The 16,097-nt window shown below is 46.9% G+C and overlaps 1 protein-coding gene across 2 annotated transcripts in view; it reads left to right on the top strand.

Moving 5' to 3' along the window:
- FTO (FTO alpha-ketoglutarate dependent dioxygenase) overlaps nt 1-16,097 on the top strand; it is a 1,490,677-nt gene that overhangs the window by 425,433 nt on the left and 1,049,147 nt on the right. The window lies entirely within an intron of this gene.

Here is a 16,097-nt window from a genome sequence, read left to right as displayed (position 1 = left end):
GAGTGACGATCATTAAAATGATCATACTCCATTGCTTTTTATATTTCTTTTTAAATATTCCAATCCCACTCCCACAATCTTTCTTTCACTCTCTATGCAGCCTCCTTCTATGACTGATCTTGGCTGGGGAATATCTTTGTGTGCGCTGGGATACTCTAACTCTCCCATATAACCGAGGCAGCTTGGGAGTACCTGATTTTCACCTGTACTACCTCTGCCAATACTCACATCGATGGTACCACCCAGACGCCCGCGTCCCCTACCTGAATTCGGAGCGTGACCAACTGAACGGCCTTCCACACTCAGCAATATTACCGAAGGGCATACCACTAGATGCCACCGATATTCAAACAGTTGTCACGACATGCTGGGCTTGGTGGACGCTGTGCCGATTGCTGGGCTGCAGCCCTCTCTATTCTCCAGCTATTCTACTCCATGACAACCCGTGGCTTCCGCTCATGCAGGAAAAATTAGAGCAGCGCACACTGCACCATTGCAACCTCTTCACCATCGGAGATCTATTTTCCGATGGTCATGTCTTCCAAATTGCCACTGACCCCCGCTTCGGCGATGCTCCATATATGCACCGATTTATCTTTCAAAGACTACATATCACTCTGCGATCCCTGCTGCCTACTTATCCTCTCCCCCAGAGGACCTCCCGCCACTGACGCTGGTTGTATTGGAAGCAGAGGGTAACTACTTGATTTCTAGATTATACCACTCATGGCTAGCCATGAAACCAGACACTACTACCAGGGTGCGGGTTATATGGACGCATGACCTCGGATCCCCTCTTACAGACTCAATATGGTCATACAGCTGCTCCCAGATCCAAAAAGCCTTGCTCAACCACAGACATAAATTACTACATCTCAAATTTTTACACCGCATATGTGTCACCCCTCAGATATTGCCAAATTTGACTCCCCCAGATCCGATCACTGCCTAAAATGCCACACCCCAAGAGCTGATTTTGCACAACTCACATGGACATAATCGTCATTTCTACATATTGGACCTCAGTTTTCTCACACGTTACAAACATTTTTGATATTACACTACAACCAGACCCCATAGTGGCCATCCTGGGATATACCAAAACACACCACGGTCCGTGCGCAGACTCGCCTCCTTGGCCTTTTTATTAGCCAAACGTGAGATTGCCCTTCATAGGGGATCCGCCAAGACTCCCACATCTGTTGTCTGGCTCAGAAGCATGACTCACTGCAATAGTGTTAGCGAGGACTACGCCACCCTCCAACCCCCGACGTCCTGCCCTGAGGATATTTGGCAACCCCTACGTGACTACCTCCGACCCTTTGACCAGGATACGACAGATTAACAGTGTAGCTTTCCCCATATACTACATTGCTCACTACCCTTTGTTTTCAATTACTACCTCACAACACTTCATATTGCCTACACCACCACGGGTTCCCCAACACGCTCATTATTCTCTTATTTCTAATGCTGATGCTGTATCTCCATATTTTTGCACCATTATGATGTATGCGGTGATGTGAATTATGGGCAGCTTGTTGTTGATGAACTGTATGTTATACATTAAAATCAATGAAGACATTAAAAAAAAATATATATAGATATTTTGGAAATTAAGACCTTCTTATCAAAACATCAGCTTGTGAGTGCTGAAAATACTCACATTTTAGTCTCTAATACATGCTTTTCAATTCTGGTATACACAGGGCCAGCTTTAGTGCTGGTTGTGCCAGGTGCAACAATCATTTTTGGCACCCCCACACCCCATGACTGCCTTCTCAGATGCTCTCACTACCACCAGGCCCTCACCTCCAATCATAAGATATTGCTAAAAAAATAGTGCCACCGAGGTCAGCGTCCCCTCCAAAGGTCAGCGCCCTGTGCGGTCGCACTGCCGTAAAGCCGGCCCTGGGTATACATATATTAATTCAACAGGAGTGCTACTTAGAGGTAGCCAGAGAGCTACCAGTAGCTCACGAGCTACTCGTTGGAGAAGCCTGTTCTACATAATTAAAGCTTGTTATAATTATTACTGTATGCTTCCAACACGTTAGGGGTCCACAAGATTGCATGCTGTTGGCTCTGTGTACTAACATCGTATAGTTATGGTAAAACTATTTTTAATATTTTATACAGCAGTGTATTAGTCCAACATCCAGGCTTCATAGTCTATTGCACCTTGTTGATTATTGTCACAAGAAGCCCGAGATGAATGACATTTCATAAGTCTAAATGCAAGTGGACACAGGCAGTGACCACAAATGTGTCCATACAGGAAAGAAGAAATTAGAGATTTTTTGCAGTGCTCTAAATGCAGAAAGCCCAATGATCACCCTTTATCTGCACTTGTCCTCATCAAGCAGAATGCCCTGCTTTCAAGAAACGGGGTGTCAATGGTCCAAGTTAGGAAGTCCCATTACCTGTAAGGCCGGATATAGTTGCTGATGATTAGGACCTAGGTTTTATCTCCATTTACCTTAAGCAAGTTCTTCATCATTCATGAGTGATTAACACTTAGGGGGAGGCCTCCTCTCTCACACCTGTTGTTAGGTTGGCAGTGGAAGCATTGATACTGACTTTGCCTTCTGCAGAAGTCAAGTCTAATGTTGTGACAGAAATATTACACTCTCCTCAGGTTCTACAGACCCCTTGCTTCCTCTCTTCGAGGCTCTATTAGACAATATATTGGCTGTATAGGGGAACCCATTTATGCGCCCAGCAGTCAACTGGCAAATCGATGGATGCCATAGGTCTTTCTGGTTGATCCGTTCTTTTTGTCTTCTCTTCCGTGACTGGAGAGTCTGGTTGTTTTGACTTAGTCTTCTAAGCCGAACCCAAACACTTTCCCTATGAATCCAAGAAACTGGACACCTTGGGTCGCAAAGTTTTTCACTATGGCAGTTTGGTTATTTGCACACCTAATTTCACCTGACACTCATTTCGATATGTCCACGCATTATGGAAACTGGCAAAGCCTACGGTTGTCAGCCTGCCAAATTATATGAAGAAGTCCACGTATAATGGGAATTGGCAAAATATACCGTTGTCAACCTGCCAAACTATATAGAGAAACAATTCTCTGACTAGGTGAGTAATGTCCTATTTGCATCAAACAGATCATGAAGTGCAGTTTTGACTACTCAGATGCTGTTTTTGGTCTATGGATATGACTATCATGCTATATTGGCATCTGTAGATGTGTTTCTCCACATTTTCAGGGGATGTTCAGGCTACTATGCTCATGGACATGCTGTTCGATTGAGAACAGCTTTTTGGATACCAGAAAGACTCCTCATTGGAACGTTGAAAGACTTTCAGGGCTACAACTTGCGTCTCAACCCTGATGAGACCTGCACTACAGTTTTACCAACAGTGTTGGAAGTCCAAAGCTTATTCTAGAACTGTGCAGTTACGATAACAGCAGGTGGCTCGGCTCGTCCAGACACCACTGCAAATGTATCACTCTTTTTGTAGCAGGAGTTTATCTAAGAGGTGTTAAAAACAGCCACATCTCCAGTCATCACGGTCGACTGTAGGCTTTTTGCCTCAAAACACCTCTTAAAAATCCCCCCCAAAAAACCATGTTCCTGTAGGAGAGAGGGTTTCCCATTTTGTAATGCTATCGGAGCTGAACACAATGCTCCTCTAGGTGATCCAAGTTAACTGTTGGGACTACACACTTTTCTTCCTATCCACCCTAACCCACCCCTCTTCCTTGGCAGCATTCTCTGTGGCTGGTGCCTCGATCTTGGATGTGGAAGCCTTGCCTAGCTGGCTTAGAGAGGCAATAGAAGCAGTGTCTCCAAAAGGGAGTGCACAGGATTTTACTACCTTTGCTATATGGGTCCCAAGAATGATGGGGGCCTCATAACCATCCTAGATGTTGCCTTCTAAACATGTTCAACCCGCAGGACAAGTTAAAGGGGCTGTCCCTGAGCCAGACACTGTTGGCCTTGAATTCTGAAGATTGGTTGGCATCCGTTGACCTCTAGGATGCTTACTTAAATCATCTGATTTTGCCCATTCATAGGTTCTACTGGAGGTTCACTGTGGGATCCCAACATTATCAGTTTGTTTCTTTCCATTCGAAATGAAGGCAGCACCACATGTCTTTATAAAGGCACTTTGAAGTAATTGCAGCTCTGCTGCCGAGGTCAGGGCTCCATGTATTTCCATGCTTGGATGACTGGCTAGTGAAGGCAGAGTCCCTAACACTGATCCAGGGACATATCCAGTAGATGACTCTTATTGTTGAAATGGGCTTTAACTTAAATGTTGAAGTCTCACTTCACTCCCACACAGAGGCAGAATGGTCCGGGGGCAGTGCTGCTGCACATAAATGTGCTCAATCTGTGTGTTACACCTTGCCCTGAAGGCCTTTCTCCCTACCATATCAGGGAGCAACATCCAGAGAACACCACCACCACAGTCCATTATAACAGCAAGCAGGGTGGTGGGAGGTTGTTGTGCCTGTGTTGGGATATGATTCGTCTGAGGGGATGGTCTGTTGCCTATCACTAGGGGACCATGAGTGGGATTTACAACTCATTTCCATTTGTGGATCACTTTGCCGTGTCCCAGAACCAAAAGTGTCCTCCTTTCTGTATCTAGCCTGTTCTTCTGGGTGATTTTCTGGTCGACGCCTTCAGGGTCAACTGGTCTCAGGGTCAGCTGTATGAATTTCTTCTAATTCCTCCCCAGGCACAAATTACTGCAGTATGGGCACAGCTGATTTAGATTGCACCAAACTGGATCTGGTTCGCAGTTTTTTTACCCTCTACTTTTGGTTCCTCGTTCCTCTCCCATGCAGAGCAGACTTGCTCTTTCAGCAGGATTGTGAGGCACTCCCACCTCTAATCTCCAAATGCTGCAGCTGCATGCTTGGAGGTTAAGCTGTACCAGATATCTTTTACCTTCCTGATGAGGTTACAGATGTCATCATAGAGGCCAGGAAGCCTGATTTAAGGACATTTACATATGCCACTGTACTAAATCCATTCATTGGTGTGAGTTGGAGGTCATCAACTCCTTAAAATCTCGCCGTTATGATGTCTTTTTAGTTGCTTTTTCCCTTGCCGAGCAGGGCCTGGAGGTGGCTACTGTTATGGTAGCCCAGTCTTCTTTCAAGTGCCTTGCTGATCAACCGTCCGTGTTTAGATCACCACTAGTGACACATTTTCCAGAAGGTATGCTCGACTTGCTCTTTTTCACTCTGCTTACTGTGCATCAGTGGGATATGAAACTTGTTTTGACTTTCTTTGTGGCACCTCTGCCCACAATTTGTTACAGTTGCCTAGTCTGATTCCTTACTCTATGAACAGTTCTGTTGGTGACGATCACTTATGTTTGTAAGAGGGAGGAATTCGATGCCCTATAGTTTTCTCCACCCTTCACACTTTTGCACATGGATAAGCTGCTGCTTCACACCGGCCTATCCTTTCTACCCAAATAGGTTTCTGCATTCAGTATGGCCAGACTATCATTCTTCCATTTCTCTTCCCTCCTTAACATCCAACCATGGAGAAGATCCGGGATCGTGTATTACATCGACAACGCATGACAGCACAAAGTCCATGACCAGCTTTTTGTGGACTTCGTTTAGCTCCAAAATGGTAAAGCAGTGACTAAATGCACTGTTTGCATTGTGTCATCCTTTATTTCTAGATCTCCTATGCTCTGGACAAGGAGAACCCTCATGAGGACAATTGTGCTCATTCCACCAGGGTCAAAGCTGCTTCCAAGGCTCCTTCCAGACGCATCATAGCAGCTGACATCTACTGGGAAGCTAAATGGCCAACATTGCCTACTTTTGTAAAGCACCGATGTGTCAAGTCTCAGGCACACATTGACAGGTACGTTGCCTGAAATGTATTGCATGACTTACTTAGTTAACTGCCACTACTTAGTCCCACCTGCCAAGTGGGTGCTGCTTTGGGGACTCCTTCATAGGCGAGGACTCTGTGAGATGATGTATCCACAAGAGTATTGTTGTAGCTCTCACAGTTCCTCTCCAGACACCTCAATGGGGAGTGGAAAAATATCAGGAACTGATGTTAGCACAGGGACATTACGTCTGAAGGTGGTGTTGTGACTGGATCTGTGTGCCAAGAGTCACGGTTTGGTAAATAGTTTTACGGATCAGTCTGAAGCTTGCAATGAGTACCTGTAAGGGGAGGAATCCACAGGAAGATTGTATATGTGGCAGAAAAAGTGTTTACAAAGGTTACTAAGTTTCTTTACAGTAGTTACAGACCATCCATTTGAGAACACCTAGAAAAGCTTTGACTTGTGCAGTTTTGCTAGGTGTGTTCTGAGAAACTTGTGAATCTCAAAAGATGCGAACATTTAAGCAAATCATAGATGGAAACCATTGATTATTAGATATCCAATCTAATGATAATCAGGCCAAGTGACTTTCATTTCGAAAGGTCTCATTGGTGTTTTCCTAGTCTTATCCGCATTTTTAATAATCACATATCCCTTTATTCTCTATCAGCTTCTTTAATTTGGTAGCTCAGGCATTGCACTTTTATTGATGAAGTCACATTTTACCAGCTTTTTTTCTCTTTGCTGTTTCTTTTTAATATCAACACATTTCTCAGCATCTTTCATTGGAAGCAAGGGGTTAGTCTATGCTTTCACCTGTTATCGGTTTCTTCTTTACCGGATTCAATAAATATATTATGTTCCTGTAAGACTCAGGACCCAAGGGGTGTACCGAAGGAGTCTCTCCCTCAATGACACACTAGCCTGAAGTTAGAGTTAGTAGTATTTATTGATAACGTAGGATAGTCCCAATGCAAAAAAGGTGAGGTCAGAGTAAAGCAAAGCAAGAACAGTACTGTAGATTTGACTTTACTCTCGGTCCGGACTTCCCAATGGGCAGGGGATAGGTCCTGACCCTCTCCGTACTTCTGAGGTCTAGGTCATCAGGTTTGTTTCATCCCAAGGGAACCCGAAAAATAAAGTAAAAATGGGCTAAGGGTGTGGCCCCACTAACACTCTATTTACAGAGAGGAGGGGTTGTTGTGAATAGCCTTCACCAGTGCCCTAATGTGCCTCGGGATAGAAGGAAAACCGTGACACTTTACGGTGGTGGGGCCCGTAACCCTGCCCACCAACCCTTTAATGAAAACAATGGCATTCGCTTCACTTGCCTGAACCCACGACCCTCCGGGGCTGTAGGGAGGGGAGTCTCAGCCTCTACTTCCATTGTAGGAGTGCAGGACATGACCGCAGTGCTCCCTGAGTGGTATCTTCCAGCATCGTTGTGTGCCTTCTCGCACTCGGCGCTTCCTTCCTTTACCGGCTCGCTTCTCCCATCCTGCTCCGTTTCTCCGCTGTCTCGTGGTCTCTGGTCCTCATCCGTACTTCTTGGCTCCTCTCTCTTGTTTGTCGTAGTTGGGTGCATTTTATCCTCCCATGCTCTCTCCGGCAGTGCAATTTCCGGGTTTTCCCTTCCCGGCGTTGTCGAAGAACTTGGAGCGCTGACCCCGTTTCCGGGCTGGGTCAGCGCGGGTGCCATATTGGAATTCTCTGGACCATTCCATGTCCCGAACCGTTCACAGTTCCCTTAGTGATTAATTATCCTGAAACACTAAAGCCTCACAAACTCACATGTTCTCATAGCCAAGCCATCTCTGCTTGCTGTTTCTTCTATCCTATCACTCCCTTCCTTTCTCCGATGCTCTGGGCCTCATATCACCCTTTTGTCATCCCTTCCTCTGCTTGAGTGTTCGGGCAACATCCCTTTGGCTTCATCCAATGCCTTGCTATTAGCCTGTTTGAAAGGAACCAGGCATTAATCTGTTCCCATGAACTTCAGTCAAGATTACTAACAGTGAAATATGGTGAGGACTTCAGTGGTGGGAATTGTGTATTTTGGTGGTGGCGCTTGAAGGGGGCCCATGCCTTTGATTAACTTAGTGGCTAAAGACTGAGCAAATGATTTTTGCCATTCTCTTCCTTTGATCAATTGCTCTGCTTTTATCAAAGTTGTTTTTCATCATGGCGGGGGAGCGTCCCCCCACTGCTCTTAAGCAGTGCAAATAAAGGAAACATAAAATGATAATAACTTTGAGTTATTATAATTGTATGTTTCCGTGCTGCTTAGCAGGCGGGCAGGCAGGTGGGGCTGCACTGCTCTCTGAGCAGGGCAGGAGAGGAGTGGTTGGCCCACTCTTAAGTGCACATAACTGTTTGGCTGTCCCTCTGGGGCCGGCCAAACAGTCATGCGCACTTTCCTTATTCTCCACACAGGCTGCATTACAGCCTGCATGGAGAACATGTTCAGGCCCCCATTCCCTGGCTGACCATTGAACCACGACGCTCAGACCAATCACAACGCTGCATTGCAGTGTTGTGATTGGGCAGGGGAGCCTGGGTGCTTACCAATCACAACACTGCATTACAGCATTGTGATTAGTCAGGGGAGCCTAGCTGTGTTTCCTGTTCCTGGAGTCAACGGAGGAGAGCTGGAGCAGAGAGGCAGGGCCCAAAGGCAAGTGTTTCTTTTAAAAAAGATTTACTTTGCGCCCCCGTGTCCCCCCACCTCCGCACCTATCACGCTACCCGTGAGCAGTGCCGGACGCCACTTTTTTTCATTCTCACCTTACAATGCCAATAATGTGTTTGGTGTTCTCAAAAGTAGCCTTCGAATAACTCTGTCTCTTCCTTTAGTGTCCTGCTTAACCTAGGATTGGATTGCCTCTCCTGGTGTCTAAATTATCGCAAGGCAAATTATTGGGGTAAAAATGTATATCAAACCAGCTCTCCAGTGATTCACTTGCTTCATTAGGGGCTAAGCAAATCATTGATATCCTGCTTTTATATGCACAAGTCTTCTTGACCTGATGATGACATCGCCATGAATTGTTCTTGCTTATAGAATCTTCAAGTTTGATAGAGACTTGCCATATGTTTTGATGGTCTTGACTGGGCCTTTATATTTTTCTGAACTAGGTCTCAGGTCTTTTATGAGACCCTTTTCTGTATCAGGTTCATCTTGCTGGTGGGACTATTCTCAGGAGGTGAGGTGATGCTAGCCAATGGCATCCTTTCCCCAAATACTCTTTCTTTCTCACTTACTTTCTTTGCTGTCTGTTGTGCTCCAGATTTGCGTAGATTCAAAATCGTGTGTGATGTGCTTAGTGACTTAAAAATGTATTTTTTTTTATCCTACTTACATCCATGCTTGTGTTATGACATTTTATCTCACTGTGGGAGGTAACCACTTCTGCTCGGATTTTACTTACAATGGTCCCTTTAGTGTTGATGCCCGTTTAAGTGAGACTGTATTCCTGTATGCCTCTGTTGCTCATTTATTCTCCGCAATGTACTTTTGGGGACTCTTTAAGGGTATTGCTAGATATAAGAGAGAATCGTTTAAAATCCTCATCATATATGAAAGTTTAGTCTTGCTTAAATGAATGATAGGCAGACAGGGACATTTTAGTCCATGCGATGCGTGATTCTGGAGACTGAGTTTATCTGATAGACACTTCTAGACGCAGATTCCTTATCTTACAATAATCCTCATACTTCAGACAGCATCCAGAAATTTTTCGGAGTAGTACCTGTGCACACTGGTAGTTGGTGGTACTTGGCTCCAAGTGGCATCGTCTATATTGTCCACGCCAGAAGTGACTGCGCAGTGCATATATTGATGCCACCCCAGCGCGCTGACATCAGTTCTTTCCACTCCAGTCAGCCCAGATCCGGGAGAGCTACTCCCAGTATTTTTTTGACTGACCTTTTTTGGCTTTTTGTCAAGATATGTTCAAGACCTTTTCTCCTGCTTCATCAGGATGGCAACTAACAAAGATGGAAGTAAACCGTGTGTTGCCTGTCATCGATAGACTGTCTACTGCCGCATCATGCACCCCAAGGCCTTGAGGGAGTGGTCCTTCAAGCTCCTCGATGTGTGACGCTGCTACGCTCAAAATCTCATGCGAGGGAAAGGTCCAATGATAGTTCCTGGAGCCACTCCACGCACTTGTTATCAAAGTCATCGGGGAAATCAGGTAAATCCCACAAGCACAAGAAAAGCAAGAAGTCGGAGAGATCTTTGACTTCACCACGTCCATCAAAGTTATCTGACGAGGCAAGGGAGCATCGGCATTCACGGCCTAACTCTATGGTGGAGCCTGCACCTGGGCAGTCTCTGCACCTCCCAGAGTTTCCAGGAGCTGGAGCATCCCCTGCCCCGTTACAGAACTCTATGAGGCCATGCACCTCATGCTGGGGCAGGCCGTCCCCTCTGGTGTGCCTTCAGGCCAGCGGACTCGGGAGAGGACCCAACTGGTCTTCTGCCCCCCGGTTTACCCCCGGCTCCAGTCTGGCCTCCTGGATCCATTGATGGATCCAAAGCTGCACCGGTCAAGACACCTTGACCTTCCCTGGCCCCCACTCCAGTGCTGATGCCCCACAGGGTATTATCCCTGACTCCCACATGGACCCAGATGGGCACCGATGTCAGCTCTTGTGCAAACAGGGGCAGACCCCTCATGTCGGAGGCAGTGCCTTATAAGTTCGATAGGCTTGGATTGCTTGATGATTGGGAGGGGTCTGCGGACCCTTATGGATACCAGTTACAAGATACCGAGGACAACTGGTATGAGTATTTGGCAAATGCCAGTGGACTGGACACCTCTCCAGATACTGGCATTCTCTCTTCCCCTACTGTGGCTACAGAGAAGGGTGTGCTTCGTCTGCAATGGGGGTGCGAAGGGCAGCTGAGTTCTTATACCTTACGCTACTCTCAGTGGCAGTCAAGACAAATGTATTGATGGAGGTGCTTCAGCTAGGAGTTGCCCCCACAGAGCATTTACTCCCATTTAATAAAGTAGTTACTGACATCCTAATCAGGGCCTGGTCCAAGTCCTACAGAGGGGCTCATGTGCATAGGAAAATTGCCTGCAACCATCACCATACCTACAGGGTTCCAAGTTCCATCACCCAGCACCCCACCCCAGAGACCTTGGTGGTCCAGGCCTCCACCTCCAAGGTTAACCACCTGGCACATTCCCTAACACTCTACCGGATTGGAAGTCCAAAAGGCTGTAGACTTTATGGAAGAGGATGTTTTCTATCGCTAGCCTGACACTGTAGTCAGTGAACACAGCGTGTTCCTCCTGGGCTCATACTCCCATACCATCTGGGTCTCCTTGCGCAAGTGCTGCCCATGGTCTCAGAGGAGGCCCGAGCCATACTCTCTCAAGCAATTGCTGGTGGGAAGGATGCAGCCAAGTTCACAATACGATGTGGGCTGGACACAACTGACGGGCTGGGCACAGCGATTTAATTGTCGGTTGCCCTCAGACGCCACGCCTGGCTCAGAACCACTGGCTTCTGGGGGATGTCCAAGCTGCACTTACGGACATCTTCTTTGATGGCTTTCAGTTGTTTGGTGAGAAGGCGGACTCCCTGCTAGAGTGCTTTAAGGACAGCAGAGCTACGGCCATGTCCTTGGGGCTTTCCATGGCACTCTCCAGCCCGAGTCGACCTTCCGCCCCTTTTGTGGTCATGGAAGGGGCTTTAAAACACATCCTTACATGCCCAGCCATCAACCCACACAATCTTTTTGTGGCCAAGTATGCGGTTCCCACAGAACATGTGAGACAGGCAGCCAGAGGTCAAGCCAGTCCACCACCCCCATGGCAGCAGGAGCCTCCAAACACCTTTAGTATACCTTTCTGACCATCATGGGCATCCAGTGGAGGGCGCAGGATACCCCATCACCTGCACCATTGGAGGTCAATAACATCAGACCGTTGGGTTTTGCAACTCATCCAAAGGGGCTACTCCCGCCCCTTTGTATCTCCCCCACGTTTTTTTAGTATGTTTAGTGCATGTGTATATATGAATATATATATTTTTAAGAGCTTTATATAGCGCGAACTAGACCCGAAGATATCAGTTATCAGAGAGCTTTACATGAGCACCAGTTTCGATACAGATGGACACATTCATTTTTGTTAGGCATGGGGAGATTAATTGATTTGCCCAGAATCACAGGATGTTGAGAGTCGTGCCGAGACTCAAACCCGGTTCCCCAGCTTCAAGATTGACCGCTCTAGGCGTAAGGCTACATCCTCTCATATATGTATGAATATATGCGTATTGTTAGTGAGTGTTGTGAATGGGTATGTGTGCGAATGCGTGAGTGTTTGTGTGTTTGTGTGTGTCGCACTCTCCCTGCCCACCCTCCCTCCATCCCTGGTAAAATTACCAGCCGCCACTCAATCATGGTTGCTATTCCTGCTAATTTCTGGTGCCCAAGAAGGATTCTAGACCTTCGCCTTGTCAATCTCTTCCTTAAAAAGGAGAAATTCAGAATGCTTAAGCTTGCACAATTCCTGTCTGCCCTGAACCCAGGAGACTGGATGGTATTGCTGGACTTACAGAACACTTATTTTCACATCCTCATCCTGCCTGTCCACAGGCATTATCTGCAGTTCATGGTTGGCCAAGAGCGCTTTCAGTTTGCAGTGCTCTCCTTCGGCGATACCTGTGCTCCTCGAGTGCTCACAAACATAATGGCAGTGGTCACAGCTCATCTGCGGGGTCAGAAATTCCAGTCTTCCCCTGACTTGACGATTGGCAGTTAAAAGCAGGCTAGCCCCAGGCAGTTGTCTCCTGCCTTCAGACTATGGTGAACTTTCTGCACTCACTAGCGTTCACTATCAACTTGACGAAGTCACACCTTACTCCTTCTCAGACTCTCCCTTTCATCTGAGCTGTTCTGGAGACAGTGCAGTTCGGGCCTAATCTCCCAAGTGGTGAGACCAATATATTCAAGCTATGATAACGATGTTTTGGGCTTTATACTGGATTTCTCTGAGACTGACTGAGACTATTGGCCTTCATGGCCTCCTGCATCCTTCTTGTGACACATGCCTCTTGACATATGAGGGCTCCTGAGTTGGACCTGATGTTCCAGTGGGTACAGCGACACGGAAATCTCTCCGACTTGGTTCAGATCCCAGCAGAAGCTGCAAAAGACCTGCAATGGTGGCTAACGAACTGCGACTGGTTCCGTGGCAGACTTCTCTCCCTTCCCCAACCAGAGCTGACTGTGGTGCCAGATGCATCACTTCTGGGCTGAGGCAGCCATCTGGAAGGAGTGGAGATAAGAGGACTCTGTTCTCTGGCGAAATCTGGACTCCTCATTAACCTGAGCGTCCAGCTAGAATTGAAGGCCTTTTTCCTTTATTTGAGGGAAGTTTAGTTCAGGTGTTTATGGACAACAACACAGCTATGTGGTATTGCAATCAACAGGGTGGTATGGGGCCATGAACCCTTTGTCAAGAGGCACTGTGTCTCTAGACAGAGCTGGAAAGACAGGGCTCATCCCTGGTGGTTCACCACCTGGTGGGCTCTCTGTACTCCAGGGCAGACAAACTCAACTGTTGATGCTTAGCGGATCATGAATGGCATCTCCATCCCAAGGTGGTGCATGGTCTTTTACAAGAATGGTGGAGCCTTGGTTGGGTCTGTTCGCCTCCTTTGAGAACGTGGAATGTAAGCAGTTTTGCGTGCTGGGGCTACCAAGGCTGCTCTCGCTCGGAGACGCTATTCGTGCTCAGGCCTCCTGTACGCTTTTCCACCGATACCACTCCTGCCCAGAGTTCTCAAGAAGATCAGGAATGACCGGGCCCAAGTATTTTGTGTGGCTCTGGATTGCGCACAGAGGATCTGGTATCCTGAGCTGTTGAGCATGAGCACGGATCCTCCGATCAGGCTGACTCTTCGGGAGATCTTCTGTTGCAGCATCAGGGCAGGGTTCTGCACCCAAACCTGAAAACACTTCACTTTCATGCATGGAGATTGAGCAGTGACAATTAATAGCTTTCAATCTTCTGGCTGAAGTCTACAATGTTATCTTGGCAGCCAGGCTGGAACCAGTTTGTGGCATGGTGTACTGATAAACAAGTTGGCCCTCTATCTGCACCCCTTTCCCGTGTTCTTTGTTTATTCTTACCCTAGCCCAGCAGGGCTTTACTTTGGGCACATTGATAGGTTATTTGTCAGCCATATCAGCATTTTTGCAGTTGCCAGATCAGCCTTCGCTTTTCAAATTCCCTATTGCAAATAGGTTTCTCAAAGGTCTTCAACATATGTTTCCCCCAGCTTCTTTCATTATGCTGCAGAGGGACCTCAACTTAGTTCTCACATTTTGGATGTATGCTCCCCTTTCACTGCTGCACAACTGCCCTCTCAGGCTCCTTACCATAAAAACGGCCTTCCAAGTGGCAATAACATCCACTTGGGGTCAGTGATCTACCCAGGCACAGTCATCACAGCTTCCTTACCTTACCATCTACCCACACAAACTGGTTCCTCACACGAGAGCATCCTTCCTACCAAACGTGGTAACTCACTTTCATGTAGGCCAGTCCACCGCTTTGCCTACCTTTTACGCTCCGCCTCATGCCTCTAAAGTAGAGGAGCGACTCCATTGGCGGGACCCAAAAAGAGCATTGTCGTTCTACCTTGACAGCACAAAAGAGGTTCAGGTGGATGATCAACTCTTTGTGAGGAACATCGGAGCCAGAAAAGGAAAGGCGGTGCAGAAATGGACCATCTCATGATGGATAGCGCTCTGCTTATAAATCTGCTACGCAATGGCCAAAAAGCAACCTCCTGAAGGTTTGCGAGCTCATTCTACCAGAGCTAGGGCTGCAACCACTGCGTTAGCTCATAGAGTACCTGTCCTGGATATCTGTCAGGAAGCAACATGAGCCTCCCTGCATATGTTTACGAGGCATGACTGCCTGGACAGTCAATTCGACCGTTCAGTCCTACAGAATTTTCTAGTCTAATCTCTGTCGCAGCCCCACCTCTTGGAGGTAATGCTTGGGTATCTATTCTAAGATAAGGAATCTGCAACTAAAAGTCTCTATTCGATGAACAAGTTACTTACCTTCAGTAACACCTTATCTGGTAGAGGCTATCTAGCTGCAGATTCCTTACCAACCTACCCATACTCGCCGCTCTGCGAACAGGTCTCAGAGTAAAGGGTTGCCTTCCTTATAAGGGCCCTAGTTCGAACGCACTAGTGGTAAGAGTTCTTCGTGACTCTGCGCCTCTGCCATGGAAAATTGCGAAAAGAAACTGATATCAGTGCTCTGGGGTGTGCCTGTATAGGCACCGTGCATGTCACTTCCGGCACGGACTACGCACGCAGAGGCAAAAGATGCCACCTACCAGCGCACAGTGGTACTGCTCAAGAAAAATTTCCCAATCCAGTCGGACACCTGGGGATTATTCCAAGGTAAAGAATACATGGCTAGATAGTCTCTCCCAGATAAGGTGTCACTGAAGGTAAGTAAGTTGTTTATCTGAGATCCTGGTGCATGCGCATCTGTGTCCCAGCATACTGGCTTTCTCACTGAACTCACGGCTACAGCGTCTGTTTCCCAGTTATCTTTCTCATGTTTGCCTCTGGCTAACTAGCTTGGCTACCTTCATCACTCAGACACAATAGGACTCTAGAGTCCGCTGATTCGCTCTTGCTGCCTGTCTACCTGTAACCAAAGTTCTCCATCTGACTTTGTGGGTGGCTTGCAGTGCCAATCATACTGCCAGTCAAGTGGCTGCTTCCATGAAAAAACGTCAACACAGTTGCTTATACTGAACATGCCCCCCACCCCAAATCTCAAAGTGCGCAAACTACACACAACCAAAGTTCTATTCATAGGAACGCTTTAAAGAAAAATGTGTAAGTGTGTTCGTTCATCAAGCCTTTTTTTCCACCTACCAAATTGTCATTTGGATGTTTATCAGTTTCAAAGTTAGGATAAAAGAAGACACATTAGTTCTGAGACTTTTGGGACAAGGCTAATGTGACTGAAGTAGACACATTGAGTTGTTTGAGTCTAACTGAAGGTCTAATCATGCTAGAAGACTTACTGGGGTGTTACAAAATAAAGTATCCCCACCATGGGCACAATTAAGACTGCAAAACGTTTGCGTGGGGGGTCTAACGCTTAAGAACCCACCCATCGACTTCCTTTACTTTGGGGCCTTGGTGACTCAGTAAATATATGTTAAATTGGTATTACAGCTTTTCATACACAAAACAAAAATGTGCA

This window comes from Triturus cristatus, chromosome 12 (assembly GCF_964204655.1).
Source record: "Triturus cristatus chromosome 12, aTriCri1.1, whole genome shotgun sequence".
Lineage (NCBI taxonomy): Eukaryota > Metazoa > Chordata > Amphibia > Caudata > Salamandridae > Triturus > Triturus cristatus.
This window is presented reverse-complemented; position numbering and strand designations above follow the sequence as displayed.